The sequence below is a fragment of the Balaenoptera physalus genome (assembly GCF_965194825.1).
Source record: "Balaenoptera physalus genome assembly, chromosome: 4".
NCBI lineage: Eukaryota > Metazoa > Chordata > Mammalia > Artiodactyla > Balaenopteridae > Balaenoptera > Balaenoptera physalus.
In genome coordinates, this window is record NC_138891.1 from 23,306,127 (window position 1) to 23,321,952 (window position 15,826).

At 43.7% G+C, this 15,826-nt stretch overlaps 1 protein-coding gene and 1 long non-coding RNA gene across 2 annotated transcripts in view; both read left to right on the plus strand.

Annotated features, from left to right (window-relative positions):
- CLSTN2 (calsyntenin 2) overlaps positions 1 to 15,826 on the plus strand; it is a 641,924-nt gene that overhangs the window by 537,717 nt on the left and 88,381 nt on the right. The gene's annotated exons all lie outside the window — the stretch shown is intronic.
- LOC309660560 lies at positions 13 to 15,685 on the plus strand. The gene is made up of 3 exons (XR_014263465.1): positions 13 to 3,098; positions 3,423 to 11,977; positions 12,302 to 15,685. It is a non-coding gene; the product is annotated as an uncharacterized lncRNA (long non-coding RNA).

Consider the following 15,826-nt stretch of genomic DNA (forward strand, 5'->3'; position numbering starts at 1 on the left):
CGGCTCACCCAAGTGCGGGGATGGCTGGTGTGGTCCAGGGATGATGGCAGTGGGTAGGCATCTCACGGTTCTGGTCACTTGGTGATTTGGGGGAAAACCAGCTCTGGGAAACACACAGCATCTTAAAGTCAGGATGGAAATTGCAGCCTTAAAGACCAGTCGGAGGTGGGGAGGGCCACACTTCCCGGCTAGAACCCGCACCCGTCAGTAGGTACCAGCGTGCATCTTGTCGACTTTCTCCGCGCGGAGTTCCTGGGAAGCTGATCCTCTCGAACCCCAGGCCCAGTTTCTGATCTTCGTTAGTGCATATTTATGTCATGAATGCTCCGTGTCTCCTCTTTGATGCTCTCTTTGGGTGACGGTGCAGCCTCGCTTTTGGTGACACAGGTTGAGAACAGGGACCTGAGGACTTTGAAGTCATCAGTGACACAGTGCCCTGTGAGCAGTTCATGTTTATTTCTGAAGTGGGAAAATCTCTGCCTCACTCCAGAGCCTTCTGACTTGTGATCACAAGGGCCGCTGTGTCGTACTTGTCAATGACAAATGAAGTGTCTGGTTGGAATCAAAAGCTTTGAAGTGTCTGTTTCGGAGGGCTGTGCAGTGCTGAGATTGTGGAGGTGGCACTTCTCTGGGTGGCCGTGCCGCTGAAGAAGTGTCAGTGCAGCAAGCCCAGAGTTGGCCTTTGCTTAGATTTGAAGGTGGGGGGCATGAATTTTTGTTCAATGGTTTTACATTGTCAGAAGGGAGGGTGGCAGTCGGCAGGGAAGAGGGTCATCGAATGGATGCTGTTTAATGAAGCAGATGAAATGATGCTCATTCTACTGCATCTCTTTTTTGCTTTCTTTCTGCTCAACCCATATTCTGGGAGCTTCTGGGGACCCCAGTCTTGTTTTCTCCCTCCAAACCCCCCTGTGGGTGCCACCTGCCTCATCTTATTCATTAATTAATTTATTTATTTATTTTTGGCTGTGTCGGGTCTTCGTTTCTGTGCCAGGGCTTTCTCCAGTTGTGGCAAGCGGGGGCCACTCCTCATCGCGGTGCACGGGCCTCTCACTATCGCGGCCTCTCTTGTTGCGGAGCACAGGCTCCAGACGCACAGGCTCAGTAATTGTGGCTCACGGGCCTAGTTGCTCCGCGGCACGTGGGATCTTCCCAGACCAGGGCTCGAACCCGTGTCCCCTGCACTGGCAGGCAGACTCTCAACCACTGCGCCACCAGGGAAGCCCCACCCCCCATCTTGTCTCGGGCTGAACATTTCATAATCCTTTCCCTTCTCTTTCCCAATTACCTGTGTCTACCCCACCCTCTCCCTTTTCTACTTAAGTCTCAGACCCCCAGTGGGGCTGATCTCAGAGTGTGTCACTGGGAAGCATGCCAGAAGGAACTCATTTCCACCAAGATGAATATGACTGCTACCCCCCTTCCTCCATACAGAAGTACTGACATATGCTCTTTAAAAGAGAGATTCATTAACCTCAGGGAATGTCTCAATGGTGGAAAATCAGGCAGTGTGACAAGGTCAAGGACGCCAGGCTGATGCAAAAGATGTTTGAGAGAGCCCTGTGGCAACTGCCTAATCCATTCTCAGTAAATCTCATCCTGCTGGACCCCGGGGTTTTGGAAATATGGCATCTGGATTAATATATGTTCCTCTGAATTAGGAATTCTGGGTCTTGCAGAAATTATGCTATCTTGACATTGTTTATTTGACTTCCCGGCAGCCTCTCAGCTAACTTCTAAAATGCCATTTGGCTTATATGGGATGTTTTTATAAATACGTAATACGAATTGAGGTGAATTAAAATAAATTCCATATCATGAGGGGTTTTAATAAAAAAACATTGCTATACTGGCTGAGATCATTATAGATGCCCTGCAGCATTTCCTAAGATGGGATTGAGAAGCACTGATACAGGCAAATGAAGTCACAGGGTTTGGAATTTAAAATAGGTGAGGAAGGAATTCTGGTTCTATAGATAAAAAATATAGTGAATCTAGGAATTCTGAAATCTATTCCCAAAGTGGTGAATTGAAGGAGGGGCTGAAAGTCACTGAATACCTTCCAAACTACTCTGATCTCATTTATTACCATTCATGGGTGCCCGCTCTGTGCCAGGCATGCTGCATGAGTGGCTCAATCTCATCTCTGCCCCAGTTCTGCCAGGTGGATAATATGAGGCAGGAGACCACAGTCCAGTAACTTGCCCAAGGTCACACAGCAAACCATAGCTAGGACCTGCTTTTCCGTAGGTTATGCTGCCTCTTTGGTGCGCTTGCTAATTAAAATTTTAATTGTTTTTATTTTTTAATTTAAAATTAATTTAGAGATAGGAATTATGCAAAGTGCAAAATGTTTATAGTCTTGATGAAACCCTATGAAACTGTCAAATCTTCACTTTGCTCAAGCTCAGTCTTCCTTGTCTTAGTCAGCTTGGGCTGCCACAACCAAATACCACAGCCTGGGTGGTTTAAACAACAGACATTTATTTCTCACAATTCTAGAGGCTGGGAAGTCCAAGATCAAGGTGCCAGCCAATTCCATCCCCCCGTGAGGGCCCTCTTCCTGGCTGTAGACAGCAGCCTTCTCACTGTGTCCTCACATGGCCGAGAGAGCTTAGGTACATTTCCTTCTTCTTATAAGGTACGAGCCCTATTGGATTAGGGCCGCATCCTTATGACCTCATTTAACCTTCATTACCTCCTAATGAAGGTTGAGCCCTTTCTCCAAATATAGCCATGTTGGGGGTTAGGGCTTCAACATATGAATTTTGCAGGGACATAATTCAGTCTATAGTGTTCTTCTACTAAAGAAATTAACATTAAAAAATGTAAAGCCTGCCTATTGATGACCAGAAGCCCCAGCTCACTTGGACAGCTGCTCATGCCCTGAAAGGAGCCACAGTGCGTGGGATATAGGAAACCTCCACCAAACTCATGCTAGCAATCCAGTGGTATATACAGACAAGCCCAGATTTCTCTGTCCCCTATTTAGCTCCCTATGTAGACAGAAACTTACCAGAAGTTTCTTGGAAGTAAATCACTTGATGCCCAAACTGAGTATACCTGATAAAGTATCCTCTCTCAGGAAGCCATCCCAGGTCACCCTTTTTTTTGTTGTTGTTGTTGTTTTTTATTATTATTTATTTATTTATTTTTGGCTGTGTTGGGTCTTCGTTTCTGTGCGAGGGCTTTCTCTAGTTGCGGCAAGCGGGGGCCACTCTTCATCGCGGTGCACGGGCCTCTCACTATCACGGCCTCTGTTGTTGCAGAGCACAGGCTCCAGTCACGCAGGCTCAGTAGTTGTGGCTCATGGGCCTAGTTGCTCCGCGGCATGTGGGATCTTCCCAGACCAGGGCTCGAACCCGTGTCACCTGCATTGGCAGGCAGACTCTCAACCACTGTGCCACCAGGGAAGCCCCCAGGTCACCCTTTGAGTAGTTTGCCTCTCCTCTGTGCTCCCCAGACTCCCCAATACCTACTCTATCCTAGTGACCCATTTGTCCTTCCTCTCTGCTCACTTGGTGCTGAGATCCTGGTGGGCAGGACTGTGTCTTACTCTCTCCAAATTCTCAGTGCAAATTGTAGCCCTGAGCACACAGTTGGTGCCCAGTAAAAGCTGGCATAACGATGAAGGGATACTGAGATCAAAAGAAAGGAGAAATGAAGTGACGGAGGGAGAGAGGGAAGAAGAAAAGGAAAATTGAGATCTTTTAAAACCTCCTGGTGATTAATTGATTGTTTGATCCATTTTTATGGAACATTTTAAAATTCTAAAATTTTACCATTTTTACTCTCTGGGTCTGAAACGTTCAGCTTTGATCTTGATAATATATTATTTCAAAGATCTCACTGACTTTACCACCAGTGGCTCTGTAACTATTACAAAACTTTCTGGCCTTGGCCAGAAAGGGCTCAAGCCAGTCTAGTGTATTGTATATATTCAAATTCCTGGCCCACCTTAGGGATTCCAGAGCATAATAAATGTTCTACTGCCTGATGGGACCTCATTTATTCTGAGCATAAACTGTGTGCCAGGCTCTGCAGCTAAATTAAAGCCTCTGCTCTCTGGAAGTATCCATGATAATGGGGCAAACAAGCACATAAACAGACAGTGTACAATCCTATCTACAGTCCTATGTGATGTTTGCTGGGACAGAAGGCAGGGGCCCAGGTAGGGGGAGTCTGTGGGAGCCCATTCCAGAGGCACCTGTCACTGGGAAGGGTGGGAGGGCTCAAAGGTGTGGAGCCAGGTAGCTGGCAGGGAATGAGTAGGAGGGCCATCTTCAGGGTACTGTAAACTTTCTGTGTGTCAGGGCACAAGGACAGGGTGGAAGGGGAAGGTGTTGACACTGTTACGGAACCTGGACTTGGGTCCTCTCGCCTGCATGCAGTAAAGCCAATCTACTGACACAGGTTATGGTGAAGGAAAACACAGCATTTATTGCAGGGTGCCAAGCAAGGAGAATGGGCAGCTCATGCTCAAAAGACCCGAACCCATGAATGGCTTTCAGGGAAGAGTTTTTAAAGGCAGTGTGAGAGAGGGGCCCTCAGCGTACATGATCAGCTCGTGCACAATTCTCAGATTGGTTGGCATCAAGGTGAAGTTTCAAGCATCACCAATCTTCTGGTTTCAACCAGTCTGGGGTCCACTTGCTCTTGGTCAGCAGTTTTCATCTGGTGGGTCTGCTTCCTATAAAACAACTTAGGAATGTGTGTCAGGCTTTTATCTGTATCTTTCAGGGAACTGGGGGTTCGGTGACTCTGCTATGTGGGTGGTTTATAGTCTCAACTGTTACCAGTTTCCTGGCCCAACAGCTCTTCTTTGTTTCTATATCTTCACATTCCCAATCATTAACTCTTTTAAGCCATTCTAATGTTTCGTGTGTATTTAAATTCCTGGCCCACATTAGGGATTCTTTTACGACTCAGGGGAGGCCTGGGAGACTAAAGCAAAAGGCTTTTACTTCAAAAGACAGGGACACAGGGGCTTGGGTACAGTTTCAACAGGTGTTAGGACCCCAGGTTGGAGGAGCAGGTGGGAATTAAATGCCAAGAGGCTTTTTATATCATGTTATTGAGTTGGTAATTTATCCCCAAAGAATGAACCACAATCAAAGCATTTTGTTATTCAATAGAAGACTAAGAATTTGGGGAATGTAAATGTGAGGAATGCTAATATGATGTTCATAAAATGTATCACATTTAAGCAAATGTAACTCAGGCCAGGCCATTCAGTGGGGCCAGTAGCAGGGGTTGTGATAGAATCAGGGTCTTCCACTTCTCTTTCCACAGCCAGGAGATCAAGCACATGACAGATGCTGCTTGTTGGCATGGAAACCAGGGCGTGATAGGTGGGCGGGCTTCCACATAGCTCTTCAGGTGTGTGCCCAGGGAGTGTGGTAGTTGTCACGGAGGAGCTGAGTGCTTCCAAAAAGCCCACCCCTTTGCCCTACACCTCAGAAGGCCTTTGCCAGGGTATATGGACTGCCAAGTAAATCCATTACCAGGCAACCCCAAGAAATGCCCTGGCAATCCAGTGTACCTCTTGAAAAGGGATCATAACGATGAGGAGACTGTCATTTTAATGGGATTTTTACTTATGATCTGTTAATGTAAATCCCTCAAGCCTGCAGTTAGTCATGTGCAAACCCAGACAAGAGCAGAGGAGAAGGCCCAGCTGCCAGCTCACATGGGAAAGTTTTATTAATTTGCAGCCCCTCCTGGCTTTCATGTTATTTGGATATGGTAGACTCAGCATCATGAATTCTAATGATCTGCCCTTTGGACTTGCTGGTGCTAGGAAGGAGACCCACTGATATTTTACAGCCTGTTCACCTATTGGAAGACACAGCTTGAGTGACAGCCTTAACGGACCAATAAGAGGACAGGTGCCCCAGGCTCAGACAAGGGAAAAAGATGCATCTCTGAAAAATCACAAGTAGCACAGGAAGCAGAAGTGAGATCCATTCTGTTGGCCATTGCCTTCTCTGTGCCAGAACTTGTAACAGGCACTGGGGGAGAAAAGAAGGATATGAATGACCCTGTTCTGGGAGCCCACAGCCCTGCCCAGATTATGCCCAGTTTTAGAGACCCTGGAGAGCATTTTCCTGCAAGAGTCCCAAATAATCATGGACAGGAGAAGCAGTCAAAGCAAGTATGGATGCCTGGCTGGGTGAATGTAGGTCCTCATTCAGACTCAACCACCACACAGCTCCAGGCCACACAAGAATCCAGGCCTGGTGCACTTCCAGTCGTTCAGAAGTGAGAAGTCAGATTTCTACAAAAAATTTTCCAATTTTTAATATTTTCTCATTTAAAGACATATCATCAGACCAAACAAATGTTCTGTGGTATACCTTTATACTCTGGTCACTGATCAAAACAAAAACAAAAAAACAACAACCAAAAAACCCCACTATCATTCAGACACAGGAAAACCACACCATAACATGACTATTTGGGAAGTTTAAACCTTCTTTAATGAGACCCACTTGTCCTTTCTAAGCGCTTCCTGTCCTAGCCCCTTGCCCCACCCCCCATGAAGAATGCTGGATTCCCAGTATCAGGGGAAGTAGGGGGCATGTCTGGTCCCCAATGGCCCCTCACCACACCCAGAGAAAAGGGGCCAGTGTGAGTGGGGCAGGGTCCCTTAGACCCAGGTGTTCTTCTTTCCTCCCACATAAAGAAGAGAATAAGTCACAGGCCCAAGTTCCCCCTGAAACAAATGACAGAGCCAGGATTTGAGCCAAATACTCACATTTGTCAGGCCAATGCCTTTGCCCATCAGGTCCATTCTACTTGCATAGAAATCTAAAGCTCCTAGAAGAGGCAAAATTCTTTATTCTTGGTGAGAAAAGAGTGTTAGAATGATGTAGAATCAGTTTATTTGCATCTGCTCTTACAGCCAAAATGGGAGTCAAATGAGTGAGTTCAATCATTATTATAGCCAAGTGCCAAGGAGTTAATTAGAGAATGGTCAGTCCAGTCCAGACCAGTCATCTTAATGAGCAAAATAATTGGGCGTTGTCAGTGCTCTAATTCCACATTTAAAGACTAACTCTTGGATGCATTGGCCGTGTTTCCTCTAAAGCAGTGATGCCACCCCACTCACTGTCCTGCCCTGGACACTGGTCTTCAGGGAGACCTGCTTTCCTTTAGGAACATGTGTCCTAAACAGAGGGGGAGGAAGAATGTCCAGAACCTCTTTTGCCTCTCCTTTTGTAGGAATCCCAAATGATGTTTTCTAAGATGCCAACTTGCAGGGTTGTTCTGAATGGATAACGGACATGGGGAGAATCACAAATACAGTGACTCTGATGTTCTTATTTCTCTGTAATACAGAAGGGCCCCCAATAAGCCCCCACTTCTCTGAGTCCCTCTCCTTTCCTCTTCCCATCTCTAAGAACTTCTAGATATTTGGGGAGATGTGGCATCTGTGACTTCATGGTGTTGGCGGAGAAGGGTCCTCAGACCAACATAGGACACCCTAGGTCCTCTCGGGTTGGGACTGTGCAATGACTGGATTTCCTGCTCTTTGGAAAGGTGACTGCTGGTGTGGTCAGCCCAGTTGTTCTGTTTTCTTTAGAGAGGGCATAAATATGCTGGAAATCCACCACTTCAACCCATTCCCTAAGCTGTGTTCTCTCCACCTTAAAGCTCCTTTCCTGGAAGTCTTTCATCCTGCCCCATCTCTGCTGCACTGGTTACCTCTATGCCACAATACCTCACCTGGGCTCCTCAGGGTCCCGAGTGAGCCACCTGTGGTAGACAAAATAATGACCCCAAAGATGTCCACCTCCTAATCCCTGAAATCTGTGAATATGTTACCTTACATGGCAAAGGGTCTTTACAGGCATGATTAAATTAAAGATCCTGAGCTAGGGAGATTATCCTAGATTAGCCAAGTGGATCCAATGTAATCACAAGTTTCCTTATAGGAGGGAGGCAGGAGGATTAGAGTCAGAAAAGATGTGACAGGAAGCAGAGGTCAGAGTGGTATGGGGCCATGAGCCAAGGAATGCAGCCACCCCTATGAGCCGGGAAAAAAAAGAAACAGATTGTCCATTACAGCCTCCAGAAGGAACACAGCCCTGCTGACACCTTGATTATAGCCCAGGGAGACTCATTTCAGATTTCTGACCTCCAAAACTGTAAGATAATAAATCTGAGTTGTTTTAACACAAAGGTTGAGGTTATTTCTCATAGCAGCAATAGGAAACGCATACACTGTTCATGAGTCTTGGGGAGGCCACTTCCCATCTCCCCGCACTTTACTGAGGTGACCCTGGGCCCAGCTATCCAGGCAGATTCAGAGAATCTTCTGTACCCACAGTGTGTGGTGCCTCTGCCTACCCCCACACCCCTGTCTCTATGGAGCCCCTCCCCTTGGAGGCGTGGCCCTAGGAGGGAGGGAGGAAGGAAGAGGCACTGCCTTTAACATCCCCCATTCACTGCCTACTTTGCTTTTCACCAAGCCTGCTTCCTCACGAGCCTCTGGACTAGGATCCCCAAGGGGCATATTTAGCCTTTCCTTCTGCCCTAAGCCATATTCTTCCTCTAGCCTAAGGTGCCGGCCCCCTCACCAGCCATGATAAGTGGCTCTTATCATCTTCCCTAAAGGTACCTCTCTGCCTTTAGGGAAGAAACACTGAGACCTTCATGCTTGCTTCTGAAAATGCTAAAACAAACTTAGAAAAGCCTCTTTCTCTTGACAGAGCCTCACCTGGAAGCTTACAACTGACAAAGCTGATACATGAATGTATCAGCTAGATAATACCTGTCCTTCCCCTGAAGCACAGAGACCTGCTTCACTGGAAGGTCGCCCCTCGAGTTCACACCTCGCCCCACTGTGCTGTCAGTTTTGTGCCCCAGGGCTTGCTCCCAGGCGAGAGGAGACTCCTGGCTCCAAGGGGCACAGTCCAGAAGCAGCAGCTTTACTGCCCTGGGAGCACTGCTCACCCAGAGGGCACAGGAGCAACTAGGTGTGGAGGTGGGGAGCATTTCTGGGCAGCCCCCTGCACTCTTCTCAGGAGTGCCTGGGAAGCCAGCCCCCCTACCCCACCTGCCGCAGCCATGACCTTGACAATGCCCTCTTGTACTGGTTTGTTCTCTGTCTCTGACTCACTCTCCCACTTCCTCTTTCCTCCTCCCTAGAAGCAACTGCCAAATGAACCCCCTGCTCTGGTTCATCTGGGTAGCACAGGTAGAGTTTTGATCTACAGGTGGGCAGTTAACAAACAGCCAGTGCTATTATTATTGGAAAGAAAGGGACTTCTGCAGAGTTTCAGGGGCAGAACTATGATTAAAAGGAGGAAGTTACCAAGAGACAAAAGTAAAGTGAATAAAAGGAAAGAAGGGAAGTTTAGCGAGGTGAAGATGAGTGCTTCCAGATGTGAGTGGAGCTGATCTCGAGCCTAACCAACAGTAAGATCTGATGACAAATAGATAACTCTATCTGTGTCGTACTGGGAACATAGTCTCCACAAATCCACTGAGGGTTTCCCTAGCCTTACTCATCAATATATCCTGAGCCATTTGCTTGAAGAGCTGGTTTCTCAAGACTTTCTTGGATTTCCATTATTACTCAAAGGATTTTCTTTCATTTTTCTTCTGAATAGCCTATGCTAAAGGAGAATCCAAACTCTTGGTGAACTGAGACCTGCAGGAATGTCATTCCATTACCGAACCAAACTTGGGTCTGCTTGCCCGCTATCAGTAAAGCCAATCTACTGACACTGAATTGTGGTGAAGGAAAATGCAGCATTTATTGCAGGGCGTCAAGCAAGGAGTCCAGGCAGCTAGTGCCTAAGAAACCAATAGCTTTCAAGGAAAGATTTTTAAAGACAAGGTGAGGGAGGAAGGTTGTGGGGTGCTTGATCAGCTTTTGGACATTCTTCTGATTGGTTGGTGGTGAGGTAATTGGGAGTCAACATCATCAACCTTCTGTTTCCAACCTGTCTGGGATCTACGTGCTTGTGGGCAACATACAGTTCACTTCTTCCACCTGGTGGGGGTTTCAGAATCTGCAAAACAGATCAAAGGACAGTTCTCAGAATATTATTTATGGCCCTTGTGGAGGAACTAAAGGTCCTTGACTTTGTTTTATGGCTAAACTATTGTTTTGTCTTGCTTAACTCTTTTCCTTCCTTTCTGCATTTTCTCACTTCTCTGATTAAATTTATTCTTTGGAACTCAGGGAAGGCCTAGGAGGCTAAAGTTTGTCTACAGATAAGAGGCAAGCAGAGCATATTGGGGGCAGTGGGGAGTCTGTACCAGGAAGGTCCCATAGGGTCCTGCTAGGTTATAATTCTCTTCTCTGCTGCAATCTCACTGGCTTCTCCCACTCTCTCATTCCATCTTGAAGTAGAAGGCTATACCACTGCTAAATTTAAACAAATCAAATATGCTAATTATCCTATACCTTTCTCCCTTTGCTGTCAGACCTGGTTCCTCGCTGGTCTCTTTTCCCCAGATGAGCATCTGCTCAGTAATTCCTTTTGCTCCCATGAAATCATTATTTCTATCTTAGCCTGTACATCTGCCCAGAGGCAACAAATGCATTTTTTTCAGTAGACATCCAGTAATACATATTTAAAAACAGACTCTCATTTTACTGTTAAAAAGAAAAAAACAATGTCAACACAATTACAAATGCTTGGTAAATCAAATCACTGTTTCAGTAATAAGATGCTCAAGCCTTGGGGTGGTCCCAATGGAAGCAGCTTTGACTCAGTCACCACACTGGCTGTGCCTTGCTCCAGTCTTTTTAGACTGCTTTGGGGATTAGGTGCCAGTGGGAGGGGAGGGAGACTCCTCCTTGGCATCAAACCCAAGTGTCTGCATTTGTTATATGAAAGATATTTTTTCTCTCTGTCACTTCCACAGTATAGAAAGCAAGAAATTGGCAAAATTGAAACCTGATACAAAATGACACATTCTAGTGTTAACGCCTTCATTTAAGAAACACGAGGCAGAGGCACTGATCACCATGAAGTCACTGTATACTGAGAAGGAGAATTGCACTGAACATTACTTCTGTTCTTACTTTGTGCCAAGCACTTTCTTTTAATTCTAACAGAAATCTTGCAGTTTAGGCAAAACACCCAGGTTAAGGATGAGGAATAGGAGACATAGTAGGGATCTTTCCACATCTCTTATCTAATAAATAGAAGAACCTTGAATATGACCTCAAGACACACATACGCCAAGAGGGTAAAAGGCACTATTATTGACTTGGGAGAATTTACAACCTTAATGAATATACAGGATGACAAGAATGAATCAATATCCATGCTGATAACTAAGTGTTTAGAACAGGGCATGGATGTCCAGCAAGAAACAGATTCCAAGCTCAGCTTATCAGGAATCATATTTTAGCATCTTTTGAAGTAAAGATCGCCTTGCTCCTGAGGTACAGTGGTGAAAGGGCTGTTCATCCCATAAAACAAGAGAATCCAGTGAAGCTGATTTCCCAGGGAAGACCACTCCTCCTAGGACGTCCTGCAAAGCAATAACCCTGGAGGCCCTGGGCAGTGATATTAATTTGCCCTACCTTCCCTGCTTCCTCCCATTCTCCTATGAGTCATCTGTTTCCATCCTTAATGTCTAAACATGCAAATATTGCTGCACTTTCTGCTCATCAGTTTAGCTAAAGGAAGTGCCCTTTAATTATGCTTTTAACTAATGAACCTCCTCCATCACCTTGACAATTTGTGCATATTTAGAAGGAAGCAAGGCCTCATTATGAATCAGCTACTGCATCCCTTGGTTACTCAGAAGGTGGTGGCTTTCTTGAGACAATAGAAATCAGAATCAAAACACAAAATAAGCCTTGTGATTGCATTAACTTCTAGTAGCCCTTAGGTGTAAGAATGGCAAACAGTCAATAACGTTATATGTGATGGAAAAAAGGAAAACTAGCATTTTTTGAGAGGCTATTTTGTGCCAATCCCTAAGTTCATTGTTTTGCATACATTAAGTCTAAGCTGACCAGTTACTTTTTTTTTTTTTTTTTTTTTTTTTAATTTTTATTTATTTATTTATTTATGGCGGTGTTGGGTCTTCGTTTTCTGTGCGAGGGCTTTCTCTAGTTGCGGCAAGTGGGGGCCACTCCTCATCGCAGTGCGCGGGCCTGTCACTATCGTGGCCTCTCTTGTTGCGGAGCACAGGCTCCAGACGCGCAGGCTCAGCAATTGTGGCTCACGGGCCTAGTCGCTCCGCGGCATGTGGGATCTTCCCAAACCAGGGCTCGAACCTGTGTCGCCTGCATTGGCAGGCAGATTCTCAACCACTGCGCCACCAGGGAAGCCCTGACCAGTTACTTTTGAAGTTATTTCTTAACTCCATTTTATAGATACTGAAATTGAGGCTCTGAAAGATTAAGTAATTTGCCTAACGTGTTGAACCAAGTCCATTATTCTCCAAAGCTCCGTGTTCTTTTCCATTATGTGTTTATCTTGTTGAGAAGTATTTATATAGCTTGGCAGAATGGGGTATCTGCCAAGTTTTCACCATATTTCTCCATGCATTGATCTCAGCAGACACTCGCAGGAATAATTTGCTTCCATACAATTCCCAGGCACAGACAGATTGGACAACACTATGTATGCACCTATCTGCATGACTTTTTTTTTTTAATATAAATTTATTTATTTATTTATTTATTATTGGCTGGGTCTTCGTTGCTGCGCGCGGGCTTTCTTTAGCTGTGGTGAGTGGGGACTACTCTTCATTGCGGTGCGTGGGCTTCTCATTGTAGTGGCTTCTCTTGTTGCAGAGCATGGGCTCTAGGCACGCAGACTCAGTAGTTGTGGAGCACAGGCTTAGTTGCTCCGTGGCATGTGGGATCTTCCTGGACCAGGGCTCAAACCCATGCCCCCTGCATTGACAGGAGGATTCTTAACCACTGTGCCACCAGGGAAGCCCTGCATGGCTTTTAAGAATAAAACAGAATGTGTCATGGGAAAGCAAGTTATTTCCACTATCTGACTGACCAATTACCTGTTCATCTTTCAAGACCATCTTTCAAGACTCAAGGCTCACATCCTTGATAAAGACTTTCCTGTAATTCCCTCTCCCATAGAGAATTGACCTTAACTCCATGGGGGCCCCAGAATTTTATCACATTTTTCACACTTTATTACACTTATTTGTTTGTTGGTTCATTTCTTCCACTACACTGAGATTTCATGTCTTATTTCACCTCTTTAACATTTAACACAGTGTCTAACACAAACAAATGTGTCCAATAAATGCTGCTTAAATTTTAGAAAATGAGTCCTTATCTGAATGTCATAATCTGATCTTCTACACTGTGATTCCCAAACACTGCTCCATAGACCTACAAGTACCAGTTTGCCTATATAGGTATTATCTGAGGAACATTGAAAAAAAGCTTCCAAAAACAAAACAAAACAAAAACAAAATGTTCTTTAACAGGTGAATGAATAAATAACCTATTGTATATCCATACATGGAATGCTGTTTAGCAATAAAAAGGAACAACATATACAGCATATCAATTTACACAACATAGATGAATTTCAAAAACATTATGCTATGTGATACAAACTAGACAACAAAGACTAGATATTCCATGACTTCACTTACATGAAATGTCCACAAAAGGCAATTTTGAGATGGAAAATAGATCAATGGTTGCCTAGGGCTCGAAGTCAGAGTAAAAGTCAACTGTAAATGAGCACAGCCATTTTTGGGTGATGGAAATGTTCTAAAACTAGATTGTGATGGTTGTTGGACAACTCTATAAATTTATTAAAAATTATTGAATCATACAATTACAAGTGAATTTTATGATATATAAAATAAATTTTATCCATACAGCTATTTAATAAAGTTATTAAAAATAATAATTGAAAAAAATTAAAGAATGAAAAGAAAGAAGGAACAAAGAAAGCAAGCCACAGTTCTTTGAGCTTGAAGTGTTATAGAATGAAGTTCATCAATGCCAGAATTCCTGGAAATTTAGGGAGTTAATATCAGAAAGGAGGGATATACAGGAGGAGATCTCAAACTCTGAATATAAACTTCCCTCAAATCCTTGTCTGACCCCTGAACTGGGTACACACAGAGGAGACTTTGGAAACCCAGTGAAAATTGATAGCAGGAAAGATGAAAAAACTGATCAGAGATTTTAGTTACTGCTTACTTGAAATTAGACAAATTTTGGAATTCCTCCAAGTTATAAGGACTAGGTAAACATCTAGAGTTTTCCAATGAAATGACAGAAGAGACATATATTAGAAGTAAAGATCATATGCCAGGATTTATGGACTTGTCCAAAATTAAGGATAAACCCAAACAGTAATACCCTTATATAGTATAAAACCAAACTCTACAGGTACAAGGTGACCATCCAGTAATTTAATAAAAATCAACAATCTCAGAGAAAGATTACAAGAATCCAGAGTTTCTAACATGTACAATCCACAGTCCCCAGTATTAAATATAAATTATTAAAACATGTGAGGAAACAGGAAACAATGTGACCTGAGGTTCAGAGTAAAATCATTCAAGAGAAACAGACCCTGAGATGACACAGATATTGGAATTTTCAGAAAGCAGTTTTAAAGCAGCTATATTAAATTGTTTTAAAAAGCTGTAAAGTAAATGTTGTAACAATGAATGAAAAGATCGAGAATATCAGCAAAGAAATGGAAACTATACAGAAATGTCAAATCTAAAGTACTAAATACAATATCTAAAATGAAAAGAAGGATTTAGCAGCAGGTTGGAGATAAAAGAGTCAATGAACTGGAAGAGAGATCAAAAGCAATTGTACACTATGAAGAGGGAAGGGGAGAGAAGAAAGATTTCTTAAAATCTAGAGCCAGTGAGGGGGAAGGGAGAGAGGAGAAGAAAGGAGAGGAGAAAAGAGAAAATTCTTAAAAGGACCAAAGGACAAGAATAAGTGAATGGGGCATAAAAAAATTAACTGAAAAAATAATGGTCGAAAAATTTTCCAAACTTGGTGCAAAACATCATTTTAAAGTTTGAATAAGATAAGCAAGTTCCAAACTGGATAAATACAAAGAACACTCCTAAGCACATCATCCTCAACCTGTTGAAAACCAAACATAAAGAGGAAATTTTGAAAGCACCCAGGGAAAAAGAAGAAAAATTATTTTTCATATGGGAGAACAACAATGTGAATTACAGCTGACATTTTACTGGAAATGATGGGGACCAAAAGACAATGGGATGACAAAGTAAGTCTTCAAGATAGAAAGGAAATGGTATCAGATGGGAAAACAAATCTATAAGAAGGAAAGAAGAGAACTGGAAATGGTAAATATGTGAGTGAATATAAAAGACCATCTTTCCTTCTCTCCTAATTTCTGTAAATGACCATGACTTTTACTGCAACAATTACAACAGTGTGTTGTGGGCATATAATGTATATAAATTTAAAATACATAAACTCAGTAGAACAAATGATGAGTGTGGGGAATGGAGTTATACTGTTGCATGGTTCTCACATTTTATGTAAAGTGTTATAATCTTAGCTCTAAGTATACTATGATAAACTAAAGATGCGTATGAAAGAAGGCCTACTTTAAAGACCATGAGATTAAAGGGATGATCAGGAAAAAATACAAGCTCAGGGTGTTGTAGGTTTCTTGAAACAGACAAACAAATGGGCAATGGTGGTGACGATGGCAAAGAACAGTTGATGTGCATGGGCCACAACAGGAATGGAGAAATTGAACCTGGGATTTTTAGACAATGCTTATGGAGAGTGCTCAAGAGGTGGTATGAATGATGAAGGAGGGACTGATCTTATCTCCCAACCCTTAGTTGAAATTGG